Source organism: Zalophus californianus, chromosome 3 (genome assembly GCF_009762305.2).
Source record: "Zalophus californianus isolate mZalCal1 chromosome 3, mZalCal1.pri.v2, whole genome shotgun sequence".
Lineage (NCBI taxonomy): Eukaryota > Metazoa > Chordata > Mammalia > Carnivora > Otariidae > Zalophus > Zalophus californianus.
Window position 1 is genome coordinate 59,516,769 of NC_045597.1, and position 12,490 is coordinate 59,529,258.

Below are 12,490 nucleotides of genomic sequence, written 5' to 3' on the forward strand. Positions count from 1 at the left end.
TCTGGGCCATGAGGCAGCTCTTAACTTGTTGATTCAAGAACTGAATTCTTCTACAGTCTCCACTTATTTAAAATTTGTCCTAATCAAGAAACAAGTATTATTTTATGTATGCCCCTAGTCTACAGTTAAAAAGGGAGTGGAGAGGGAGAAACCCCTAATTAACTGCCCTCTGAAGGTATAGGTTAGTATTTGCAGGTGCATATGACTCCATCTGAGGTTCTTTTTTATTTTCAGTTTGGATCTATTCTAATTTGAGGGAAATCAGTGCTTTCATGGTGGTAAGATTCTAAACAATGTTTTACCTAGAGCAGTGGTTCTCAGCCTTGGCTGCACAATGGAATCCCCTATGGAACTTTATAAAGTCCGGATCCCAATGGCCAAAGCTGGAAAAATTTGAGCAACAAAATTAAGTAGTATTGGATTATAACCCAAAGTAGAAACAAATATTCATGGGTCCATACTGACATGTACAAATGCTTGAATAAAGAAATAGGGAGAAGAGACAAATCTGTGCAGAAGAATTCTAAATAAATTATATAGATACTCTGTCCTCCAGGAGGTAGAACATAACTCCTTAAATTGGATCTGTCCCCTCCTACAACCAAAAAGGAGGCACAACACCTTGGGGGTCTCTTTGGATTTTGGAAGCAACATAATTTTCACTTGAGTGTGTTACTCCAGCCCATTCACCAAGTGACCTAAAAAGCTGCTGGTTTTGAGCGGGACCCAGAGCAACAAAAGGTTCTGCAACAAGTCTAGACTGTGGTACAAGCTGTTCTGCTGCTTGGGCCATATGACCCAGCAGATCTGATGGTGTTTGAAATGTCACTGGCAGATAAGGATGCTTTTGGAGCCTAAGGCAGGTCCCTATGGGTGAACTGCAGCACATGCACTTAGGATTTTGGGAGCAAAGCTCTGCCATCCTCTGCAAATAACTACTCTCCTTTCGGGAAACAGCTCTCAGCCCGCAACTGGGCCTTAGTAGAGACTTAATGCTTAACTATGGGCTACCAAGTTAACACGAAACCTGAGCTTCCCATTGTGAACTGGGTGTTATATGACCCCCCTGCCCCCGCAAGCCATGCACAGCAGTGCTCTATCATCAAATGGAAGTCGTATATATGTAAGTGTGCACAAGAAAGTTACAGGAAGAAGAGGACCAAATGCACTTGGTCTCACTCCCTACACTATCTTCTCTCCCCAGCCTGCACCTACAGCCTAATGGGGAGTTGCCTACAATCAGTTGACCGAGGAAGAGAAGACTTGATCCTGGTTTCCAAATGGTTCTGCACACTGTGAAGGCACCACCTGCAAGTGGACAGCTGTAGAACTACAGACCCTTCCTGGGACATCCCTGAAGGCAGTGGTGAAGGGAACCCTCCCCCCAGTGGGCAGAACATCAGGTGGTGCACCTGGTCGTTCACTTTGTTAGGAAGAAGAAATGGCCAGATGTGTGATTATAGACTGCTTCATGGACTGTGGCCAATGGTTTGGCTAGAGGGTCAGGGAAGAAACATGACTGGAAACTCCATGACAAGGAAACTTGGGGAGGTGTATGTAGAAGGATCTCTGTGAGGGGCAAAAGTGTGAATATATTTGTGTCCCAAATGAATATTAATCAAAGGGTGAGCTTAGCAGAGGAGGATTTTGATAATCAAGTGGATAGGATGAATCATTCTGTCTTTCCCCAGGGAGAGGCTCTGTCATATCAACCAGAGGGCTCATGAACGAAGTGGCTCTGGTGGTAGGGATGGAGGTCAAGCATGGGCTCAGCAACATGGACTTCCACTTACCAAGGCTGACCTGGCTATGGTCACCACTGAGTACCCAATCTGCGAGCAGTAGAGGCCAACACTGAGCCCCCAATATGGCATTATTTCCCAGGGTGATCAGCCAGCTACCTGGTGGCAGGCTGATTATATTGGACTGCTTCCATCATGGAAGGAGGAGTGTTTTGTTTTTACTGGAACAGATACTTACTCTGGATATGAAATTGCTTTCCTTACATGCAATGTTTCTGCCAAAACTACTATCCATGGACTTACAGAAAGCCTTGTCCACCATCATGGTATTCCACCCAGCATTGCTTCTCATTAAGGAACTCACTTAACAGTAAATGAAGTACAGCAGTGGGTCCATGCTCAGGGATTCACTGGTCTTACCATCTTCTCCTCCTTACCCTACATCGTGAAGCAGCTGGCTTGATAGAATGGTGGAATGGCCTTTTGAAGACTCAGTTACAGCACTAGCTAGGTGGCCATACCTTGCAGGGCTGGGACAAGGTTCTCTGGAACACTGTACATACTATGAATCGACATCCAATATATGGTGCTGTTGTCTCCCATAGCTCATGAGTCCAGGAATCAAGGGGTGGGAATGGGAGTGGCACCACTTACTATTACCGCAGTGATCCAGTAGCAAAGTTTTTTGCTTCCTATTCTCACAACTTATGCTTTGCTGGTCTAGAAGAGGACTTAGTTCTTTTTTTTTCTTTTTCAAATCATTATTTAAATTCTAGTTAGTTAACATATAGTGTAATATTGGTTTCAGAAGTAGAATTTAGGGGCACTGGGTGGCTCAGTCAGTTAAGTGTCTGCCTTTGGCTCAGGACATGATTCAAGGGTCTTGGGATCGAGCCCCACATTGGGCTCCCTTCTCAGCCAGGAGTCTGCTTCTCCCTCTCCCTCTGTCCTTCCCCTCCATTTGTGCTCTCTCTCTCTCTCATATAAATAAATAAAATCTTTTAAAAAATGTAGAATTTAGTGATTCGTCACTTAGATATAACACCCAGTGCTCATTGTATCAAGTGCCTTCCTTAATATCCATCACCCATTTAGCCCACCCCCCACCCACTTCTCTCTATCACTCCTCAGTTTGTTCTCTATAATTAAGCATCTTTTATGGTTTGTTTCCCTCTCTCTTTTTTACCCCCTTTCCATATGTTCATCTGTTTTGTTTCTTAAATTCCTCATATAAGTGAAATCAAATGGTATTTTTCTTTCTCAGATTGACCTATTTCACTTAGCATAATACACTCTAGCTCCATCCATGTCATTGCAAATGGCAAGATTTCATTCTTTTTGATGGCTGAGTAATATTCCATTGTATACATATACCACATCTTTATTCATTCATCAGTCAATAGACACTTGGGCTCTTTCCATAGTTTGGCTATTGTTGATAATGCTGCTATAAACATCGGATGCATGTACCCTTCAAATCTGTATTTTTGAATCCTTTGGGTAAATACCTAGTAGTGCAATTGCTGGATCATAGAGTAGTTTTATTTTTAACTTTCTGAGGAATCTCCACACTGTTTTCTAGAGCGGCTGCACCAGTTTGCATTCCCACCAATAGTGAGAATTTTCTCTGCATCTTTGCCAACATTTGTTGTTTCCCGTGTTGTAAATTTTAGTCATTCTGACAGGTGTGAAGTGGTATCTTATCATGGTTTTGATTTGTGTTTCCCTGATGATGATTGATGTTGAGCATCTTTTCATGTGTCTGCTAGCCACCTGGATGTCTTCTTTGGAAAAATGTCTATTCATGTCTTCCGCCCATTTCTTAATTGAATTGTTTGTTTTTTAGGTGTTGAGTTTGATAAGTTCTTTATAGATTTTGGATACTAACTCTTTATCAGATACGTCATTTGCAAATATCTTCTCCCATTCCATTTTAATTTTGTTGATTGTTTCCTTCACTGTGCAGAAGCTTTTTATCTTGATGAAATCCCAATAGTTCATGTTTGCTTTTGTTTCCCTTGCCTCTGGTGATGACATGTCCAGTAAGAAGTTGCTACAGCTGAGGTCAAAGAGGTTGCTGCCTGTGTTGTCCTCTAGGATTTTGATGGTTTCCTGTCTCACATTTAGGTCTTTCATCCACTTTGAATTTATTTTTGTGTATGGTGTAAGTGCTCCATTTTCATTCTTCTGCATGTTGTGTCCAGTTTTCCCAACACCATTTGTTGAATAGAGGCCTTAGTTGTAAAGGGAAGAATGCTTCCACCAGAAGACACAACAATGAGTCCACTGAACTGAAAGTTAAGACGGCTGCCCAGCCACTTTGGGCTCTTCACGCCTCTGAATCAACAAGCAAAGAAGGGAGCTATTATATTGCCTGGGGTAACTGATCTTGACTACCAAGGGGAAATTGGACTGCTACTCCATAGTGAATGTAAGGAAGATTATGTCTGGGATACAGGAGATCTCTTAGGGTGTCTCAGTATTACCATCATAGTATTACCTATGATTAAGGTAAATTGAAATCTATAACCCAATCCAGGCTGGACTATTAATGGCCCAGATCCTTCAGGAATGAAGGTTTGGGTCACTCCATCAGATAGAGAACCAGGACCAGCTGAGGTGCTTGTTGAGGGCAAAGGGAATACAGAATGGGTAGTGGAAGATGGTAGTTATAAATACCAGCTACAACCATGTGACCAGTTAGACAAGGAATATAATTTTTATGAGTTTTTAAGTTACAGCATATCAAGGAGAAGAGTAAATATTACTTAAGGACTTTATGTCCTCTTCTGGGTAAGGGGTTAGTGTGTTTTCAGCTGTATGCAAGATAGTTGTACCACGTTAGGTGGAATTATGATTTTGCTATTGTCTTTATTTGTAGATTAAGTATGGCTTAAGGAGGTACATATGGATGCCACACTTACAAGATGTGGACTTGTGATGGTTAATTATATGTGTCAATTTGCTGGGCCATGCGGTGCCAGTTATTTGGTTAAAGTTTATACTGGATGTTTCTATGAAGCCAGTTATTTGGTTAAAGTTTATACTGGATGTTTCTATGAGGGTGTTTTTGGATGAGGTTAACATTCAAATTGGTAGACTGAGTAAAGCAGATTGCACTCCCTAATGTAGGAGGGGTTCAACCAATCAGTTGAAGGTTGACCTTCCTCCAAGTAAGAGAGGACTCTTCATATCTGACAGCCTTTGAACTGGGATATAGGTTTTTTTCTTGCCTTCAGACTCAGACTGAAACACTGGATCTTCCTTGTTCTCAGGCCTTCAGACTCAGATTAGAACTGTGTCATCAGGTCTCCTGGGTCTCCAGCTTGCCATCTCACCTTGCAGATCTTGGGACTTGCCAACCTCCATAATTGCCAATTCCTCATAATCTCTTCCTCTCTCTCTGTATGTCTACATGTATATCTATCATCTATCATCTATCTATCTACTCATCTGTCACCTATTGGTTCTGTTTCTCTGAAGAATCCTCACTAATGCAGGGAAAATGAACATATCTCCCATGCAGAAGAACTCCAAATCTATTCTGCCCACAGGGAGGTGGAACATAACTCCCCACTCTTAAGTGCGGGTTGTGCATAGGAATTCATAGTGAATTCCTTCCAAAGAGTACAGTATGGAAGTGGGGGGAGAGTAGTGTTATAGTGAAGAAACCTGACAAACACTACTGCAGCGAGGTTACCAAGATCAACAGCAACAGTGACAAGTAATGCTAGTAGTATGTAACCTTGACATGATGTGATGAAAATGGCACTTTACCTCTGTGGTCTTACTCCCCAGCACCCATAACTCCATGGGTCCAACTTCAGGAGCAGGAGCATGGAGGAGTGGTGACTTGGGTCTCCCATGCTATCTCTTGGTACTGGGAAGGACTGCCCTCTACCTGTATCAGCCTGTGAAGCATGGTCTCAAAGGGGATGGAGTGATCATCTGGAGAAAGAAGAGATGGATTGTTTCATACTACAGATTGGTGAAGAAGGTTATATTATTTTTACTTATATTATTATACTATTATATTATTTTTACTTATATTTCCTCTCTTTCCATAATTAGTATGTAACATTTTTGCCCTTTTATTGGTAACAACTTTATTGAGATCTAATTCATATACCATATCTCTTACTCATTTAAAGCGTACAGTTCAATGGTTTTTAGTTTATTTACAGAGTTGTGCAACCATCAGTACAATCCATTTTAGAATATTTGCATCCCACCAGAAAGAAATGTTCCCTTTAGCAGTCACCCCTATTTTCCTCCCTAGCCCGAGGCAACTGCTAATCTATGTAGATGTGCCTACTCTGGACATTTCATATAAATGAAATCATACAATGTGTAGTCTTTGGTGACTGACTGGCTTCTTTCACTTAGTGTAATGTTTTCAAGGTTCATCCCTCTTGTAGTATGTTGCCAAATGATATTCCACTGTATGGATATGCCACATTTATTTATTCATTCAACTTAAGGACTGCCATGGACTGAATGCTTGTGTTCCCCTCAAATTCATAAGTGGAAGACTAATTTATAATACGATGGTGTTTGGAGGTGGGGTCTTTGGGAGGTAATCAGGTCATGAGGGTGGAGTCTTCTTGATAGGATTAGTGCCCTTATAAAAAGAGACATACAAGAACTTCCTTCCTCTCTCAACCCCCTAGGAAGATGTAATGAGAAGATGACCATCTGCAGACCAAGTAGAGGATTCTCATCAGAATCCAGCCATGATTTTGGACTTTCCAGCCTCCAGAACTGTGAGAAATAAATGTATGTTGTTTAAAACTCTCAGTCTATGGTAATTTGTTATAGCAACCCAAATGAAGAGGACCTTTGGGTTAGTTCCACTTTTTTGACTATTATGAAAATGTGGCTATGGACATTCATGTATAAGTTTTTGTGTGCACATGTTTTCAGTTTCTCTTGGGTATATACCTAGGAGTAGATTTGCTGGGTCATATGTTAATTCTATGTTAACCTTTTGAGCAACATTGATTAAGAAAAGTGAACATGATTCTGATTATTACCAGAAACATTTCCATGAGTCTGTTTCAGCTGGTCTGACCACAAGCTTTTGCTGAGTCTCTCCCATGGAAGTGTCAGGCACTGGGCTGGCCCTGGGTATATAGGTAGCTGATAAGAAGTAATGTTCTCTGCCTCTGAGTTGCTTACAGAGTCACTGGGACTAGAGACTTGAAAAAGAGATCATTATGGTGTGATGGTACAAGGAAAGTGTAATGGGGAGTGCACCATTTTACATACAAAGCGGTGTATGAGGGTTCCACTTTCTCCATACCTTTGCCAACACTTGTATGATCTGTCTTTTTTATTATGGCCATCCTGTGGGTATGAAGTAGTATTTCATTGTTGTTTTGATTTGCATTTCTCTGATGGCTGATTATATTAATTAATTATGAGTGTTCTTAGAAGCTATGGATAATAAATCTTTCTTTCAGTGAATTAATAAGGCAGGTTGCAGGCCCTGTAACTCTTCCCTCACTTTCCAGGAGTTGAGGCACTGACTTAGACCATTAACATCTTTGGGACCTTGGCCATAGCCTCCTATTGGTCTCCCTGCCTCAACTCTTACCCTACTCCAAACCACCAACCACATGGCTGCTGGAATTACTAAATTATCCTTGTGTAAAATCCTCCTTTGGCTCCTCATCCATAAGATAAAGGATAATTTCCTTAGTCTGGAATGTAAGGCTGGATTCAGCTGCCCTTTGGTATTCCCCTGTTGCTGCTTGCTGTTCCCTGACCAGGCCTGGTGCCTGTGCACATTGTCTCCTCCACTTGGAATGTTTATCTCTCAAAACCCAGTTCTCTTCCTCTTCCGCCTGGAAAGGAAGATAGAAAAAGGTAACTGCCCCCCGCCCCCAGATCCCCATTACACTTTCCTTGTACCATCACACCATAATGATCTCTTTTTCAAGTCTCTAGTCCCAATGACTCTGTAAGCAACTCAGAGGCAGAGAACATTACTTCTTATCAGCTACCTATATACCCAGGGCCAGCCCAGTGCCTGACACTTCCATGGGAGAGACTCAGCAAAAGCTTGTGGTCAGTCCAGCTGAAACAAACTCATGGAAATGTTTTTTTCTGGTAATAATCAGAATCACGTTCACTTTTCTTAATCAGATTGAGCCCAGTACCTATTATAGTCAATAGATTGAATCGAAGGTTTAAGAGTCCCATCAGATATTCATGTGTTTGCTCACTGGGCAGAAGTGGGTATGACATCCAGTCAGGGGGCAACTACAGTGACCTGGGAGGAGAGATGATGGTGATTTATTTTGGGAACCTTGAAAGAGCAGGTGGATAAAGATGCTGAAGCATCTACATCTCTTCCTTGTAGATGAGACAAAGTAAAGAACTCACCCCCTCATTTCCACATGAAGTTCCTGTGCTCTCTACACTAATGGTAAAATGATTATTTGGTTTCCATCCAGTAAGCCTATGACTCAGTGAGGAAAATGGACAATTGTACTAATTGAGGGAACTTTTTCTTGGGGGTTTTTCGGTTCCCCTATGAAAAGCCTGGTTGGAAAACTTCCCTTTCATGCACTTTCTGGAGCTGGGTCTTTAAGCAGAGGCTGAAAAAAATTATTTAGGAGCTCTCTGTTGGAGTCCTCCCCACCCCTCCATACCACAAATGTTAGCTTTTATTTATTTATTTATTTTTTAAAAGATTTTATTTATTTATTTGACGGAGAGAGACACAGTGAGAGAAGGAACACAAGCAGGGAGAGTGGCAGAGGGAGAAGCAGGCTTCCCGCCGAGCAGGGAGCCCGATGTGGGGCTGGATCCCAGGACCCTGGGATCATGACCTGAGCCGAAGGCAGACGCTTAACAACTGAGCCACCCAGGCGCCCCTCACAAATGTTAGCTTTTAAAGGACGAGAATCATGTATCTCTTTGTAGATCTCCTTGCAGTGCTTAGCCTACTCAAATAAATGACAACAAATGATTACATTCTTACAGATAGATGGACATGGAAGAAGCCAGAAATCTTTTATTTAATTCATTGGATTTAATTGTCAGATGACTGAAGTATTCTATTGGAGAAAAACAGAAGAAATTCTACCTGATATGAATTAACAGAAATCTCTAGAACCGTCCTGAGACAAAATAAAACCATACTTAGGAGTATATAAAGTTTAAAACCTCACATATTTAAGTAAAATGATAATGTTCTGATAATGCATTAGTGATGTAGCCACTTCCTGAATTATGAACAATCAACTTCTGAATATCTGTACAAATGAACTGCTCTCTTGCTTCTGCTGCTTTGCCACCACCACCCTCCTTCCTGCCTTGCTGAAAGGATCCCTCATTCTTTATGTATGTTGGGATGAAAACTGTGTGATAGTCACGATCTTTTTAAGGGTAGAGAAAGAGGAGCACAAAGTATTATTTGATCTTATAAAGCCAACTGCACCATCTCTGTCAATGGGAATTCAGGGGAAGAGATGAAACATCTGTTGAGATTCTGCCATGTGGCCAGGTAGAAGCTGGGGAGGCAGAGTTATTTAGGTCACAGCTCTTGTCTGGTTTGGTGAGGGAAGGAAGTGGGAGAGGAAACCTCAAAGGGGATGTACAGGGCCAGGATGTGAGAGGGGGCAGCATTCCAACAAGAGAAGAGCCTGCGGGTGGTGGGGGGCGGTGAGTAATGTTGTGAGAAGGGGCGAGAACAGGGAGGGGGCAAAGGGAGAATGGGATCTGTTCTAGATGATTGGTAGAGGTAAAAGGAAGGTGCTGAGGGTTCTGGCCTTGCTGGAGGATTTCTGGGGATAAAAATAAATAAGCATAAACAAGGCATCAGGGGCGCCTGGGTGGCTCAGTCGTTAGGCATCTGCCTTCAGCTCAGGTCATGGTCCCAGGGTCCTGGGATCGAGCCCCGCATCGGGCTCCCTGCTCCGCGGAAAGCCTGCTTCTCCCTCTCCCACTCCCCCTGCTTGTGTTCCCTCTCTTGCTGTGTTTCTCTCTGTCAAATAAATAAATAAAATCTTTAAAAAAAAAAACAAAGTATCAGCATCAAATAGTAGAATAAGGCTTCAAAAATCTGTCCAGGAGTAGAGAAGGGAAGGTACAGTTAGGGGTAAATCATGGGATGAAGAGAGGGACCAAAGGTGAGGGGGCAGCATTAAAGGATTGAGATGGTTTTGGAGGAGAGATCCCTACCCCAAATGTTCATCTCTAAAGAAAGTCTGAGTTACTTAAAATGCACTTGAAGAGAACTACTGCCCGAGAAGACCCAAGGTTGAAAGAAGACTGAAAGGAAATCATGTTAATGAATGAAAAGACTGAATATCATAAAATGTCAATTCTTCTCATATTAATTTAGAGTTTTAACACAATCAAAGCCCCAACAAAATTTTTGTTTTATTTTTGGAATATGACATATTACTCTGCAGGTTATCTAGAAAAATAAACAAGTGATAATAGCTATGAGAATCTAGGAAAAGAAGAGTACAGAGTGGGTTCAAGCCCTACAAGGACAAGAGAACATTCTAAAAAGCAGCAATAATTAACAATTAACACTGGTGCAAGATCAGACAGCTTTGGGAAGGTCAGACCTATAACTGATCCTAGAAATGCCATATAGTGGAGTAGTTAAGAAGAATGGGTTTGAGGGGCGCCTGGGTGGCTCAGTCGGTTAAGCGTCTGCCTTCAGCTCAGGTCATGATCCCAGGGTCTTGGCATCGAGCCCCGAGTTGGGCTCCCTGCTCAGTGGGGAGTCTGCTTCTCCCTCTCCCTCTGCCTGTCACTCCCCCTGCTTGTGCTCTTTCTCTGTCAAATAAATAAATAAAATCTTAAAAAAATTTTAATTAAAAAATAAAAAGAGTGAGTTCGAATCCTCCTGCCACTTCTTGGCCACATGAAATTGGACAGTTTCTGCATCTATAAAATAAGGATGATTATAACTTCCTCTTAAGGTTGTTCTGAATGTTAAACAAGGGAATGCATGTCAGGTTCTTAGAACAGTGCCTGGAACATAATGCTCAATCCATTTTATCTTCTTTTGTGGTCCCTCTGAAATGCTGAAGCAAGTTATAATATTTATACCTACAATCAACTTTCAATTATCTTCCTAAATAACCTGAATCACTAGATGAGTATTGGCCAAAGTATTGTATAACACTGTGTTCTTAATAAAAGGAGTTCTTTGATTAAATGTTTAGGTAATGTTATACATTCTATCTCCCTTTCTTGGTTACAAACTAGTTCTCTAAAGTTCTGTAGTAAATAAACATATTTCCTAAATCAGTCGGCCCTTGAACCATTTTTGCACAATATCTACTAACACTCTCTAGAACTGGTGTTCTCTGAAACACACTTTGGGAAACACTATGTTGCCTAGATATAGATCAGTAGAAAAGCTTAACTACGCGTTATCTCAAAATACCAAATGGCCAATTTTTAATGGTCAATAAAATTGATTAAAATACATTTGTATTGACATATTGGATCCATATTTTATTCCAAGGCATATCTACCAGGCCTGAATCGGTAGTAATTTTTAAATAATCAATATGTAATGAAGATTGAAGCAGTTACTCAGATAATTAAAGCAAAGGTAGAGTTTTTACAATAATTACTCAGCAAATTGTGCTTTTATAGAGCTGCCTTTTGTGAACTTTAAATCTTTATTTTTTCCATTTTCTTAATGACAAAAAGACTTCGTTTTTTTTAATGGCAAAAGGCAAAAAATTCACTGCTTCTGAAAATCTTATTTTGCAGAAAGAACAAAAAAGTTCTTTAAATTAAATATGTTGGTTAATGACACCACAGAAATACAAAGGATTGTAAGAGAATATTATGAAGAATTATATGCCAACACACTGAACAACTTAGAAGAAATGGATAAATTCCTAGAAACATAACTGACCAAAACTGAAGCAGGAAGAAATAGAAAATTTGAACAGACCTATTACCTACAATGAAACTGAATCAGTAATAAAAAACAAAACAAAACAAAACAAAAGTCCAGGACCAGATGGCTTCACAGGTGAATTCTACCAAATGTTTAAAGAGGAATTAATGACCCAGCCACCCAATCGTGCTATGGTGAGCACTGTGAATTGTACAAGACTGATGAATCACGGATCTGTACTTCTGAAACAAATAATGCAATATATGTTAAGAAAAAAAAAGAAGAAGATAGGAGGAGGGGAAGAATGAAGGGGAGTAAGTCGGAGGGGGAGACGAACCATTAGAGACGATGGACTCTGAAAAACAAACTGAGGGTTCTAGAGGGGAGGGGGGTGGGGGGTAGGTTAGCCTGGTGATGGGTATTAAAGAGGGCACATCCTGCGTGGAGCACTGGGTGTTATGCAAAAACAATGAATCATGGAACACTACATCAAAAACTAATGATGTAATGTATGGTGATTAACATAACAATAAAAAATTATTAAAAAAATAAAGAGGAATTAATGGCTATTCTTCTCAAACTTTTCCAAAAAATAGACGAGGAAGGAAAACTTCCAAATTCAACTCATAGGGAAAGCATTACCTTGATTCCAAAACCAGATAAAGACATCACAAAAAAAGACAACTACAGACCAATTTCCCTGATGAATATAGATGCAAAAATCCTCAATAAAATATTAGCAAACTGAATCCAATAATACACTAAAAAAATCATTCACCACAATCAAGTGGGATTTAGTCCTGGGATGCAAGGGTTGTTCAATACTTGTAAATGGATCAATGTGATACATCACATCAATAATGGA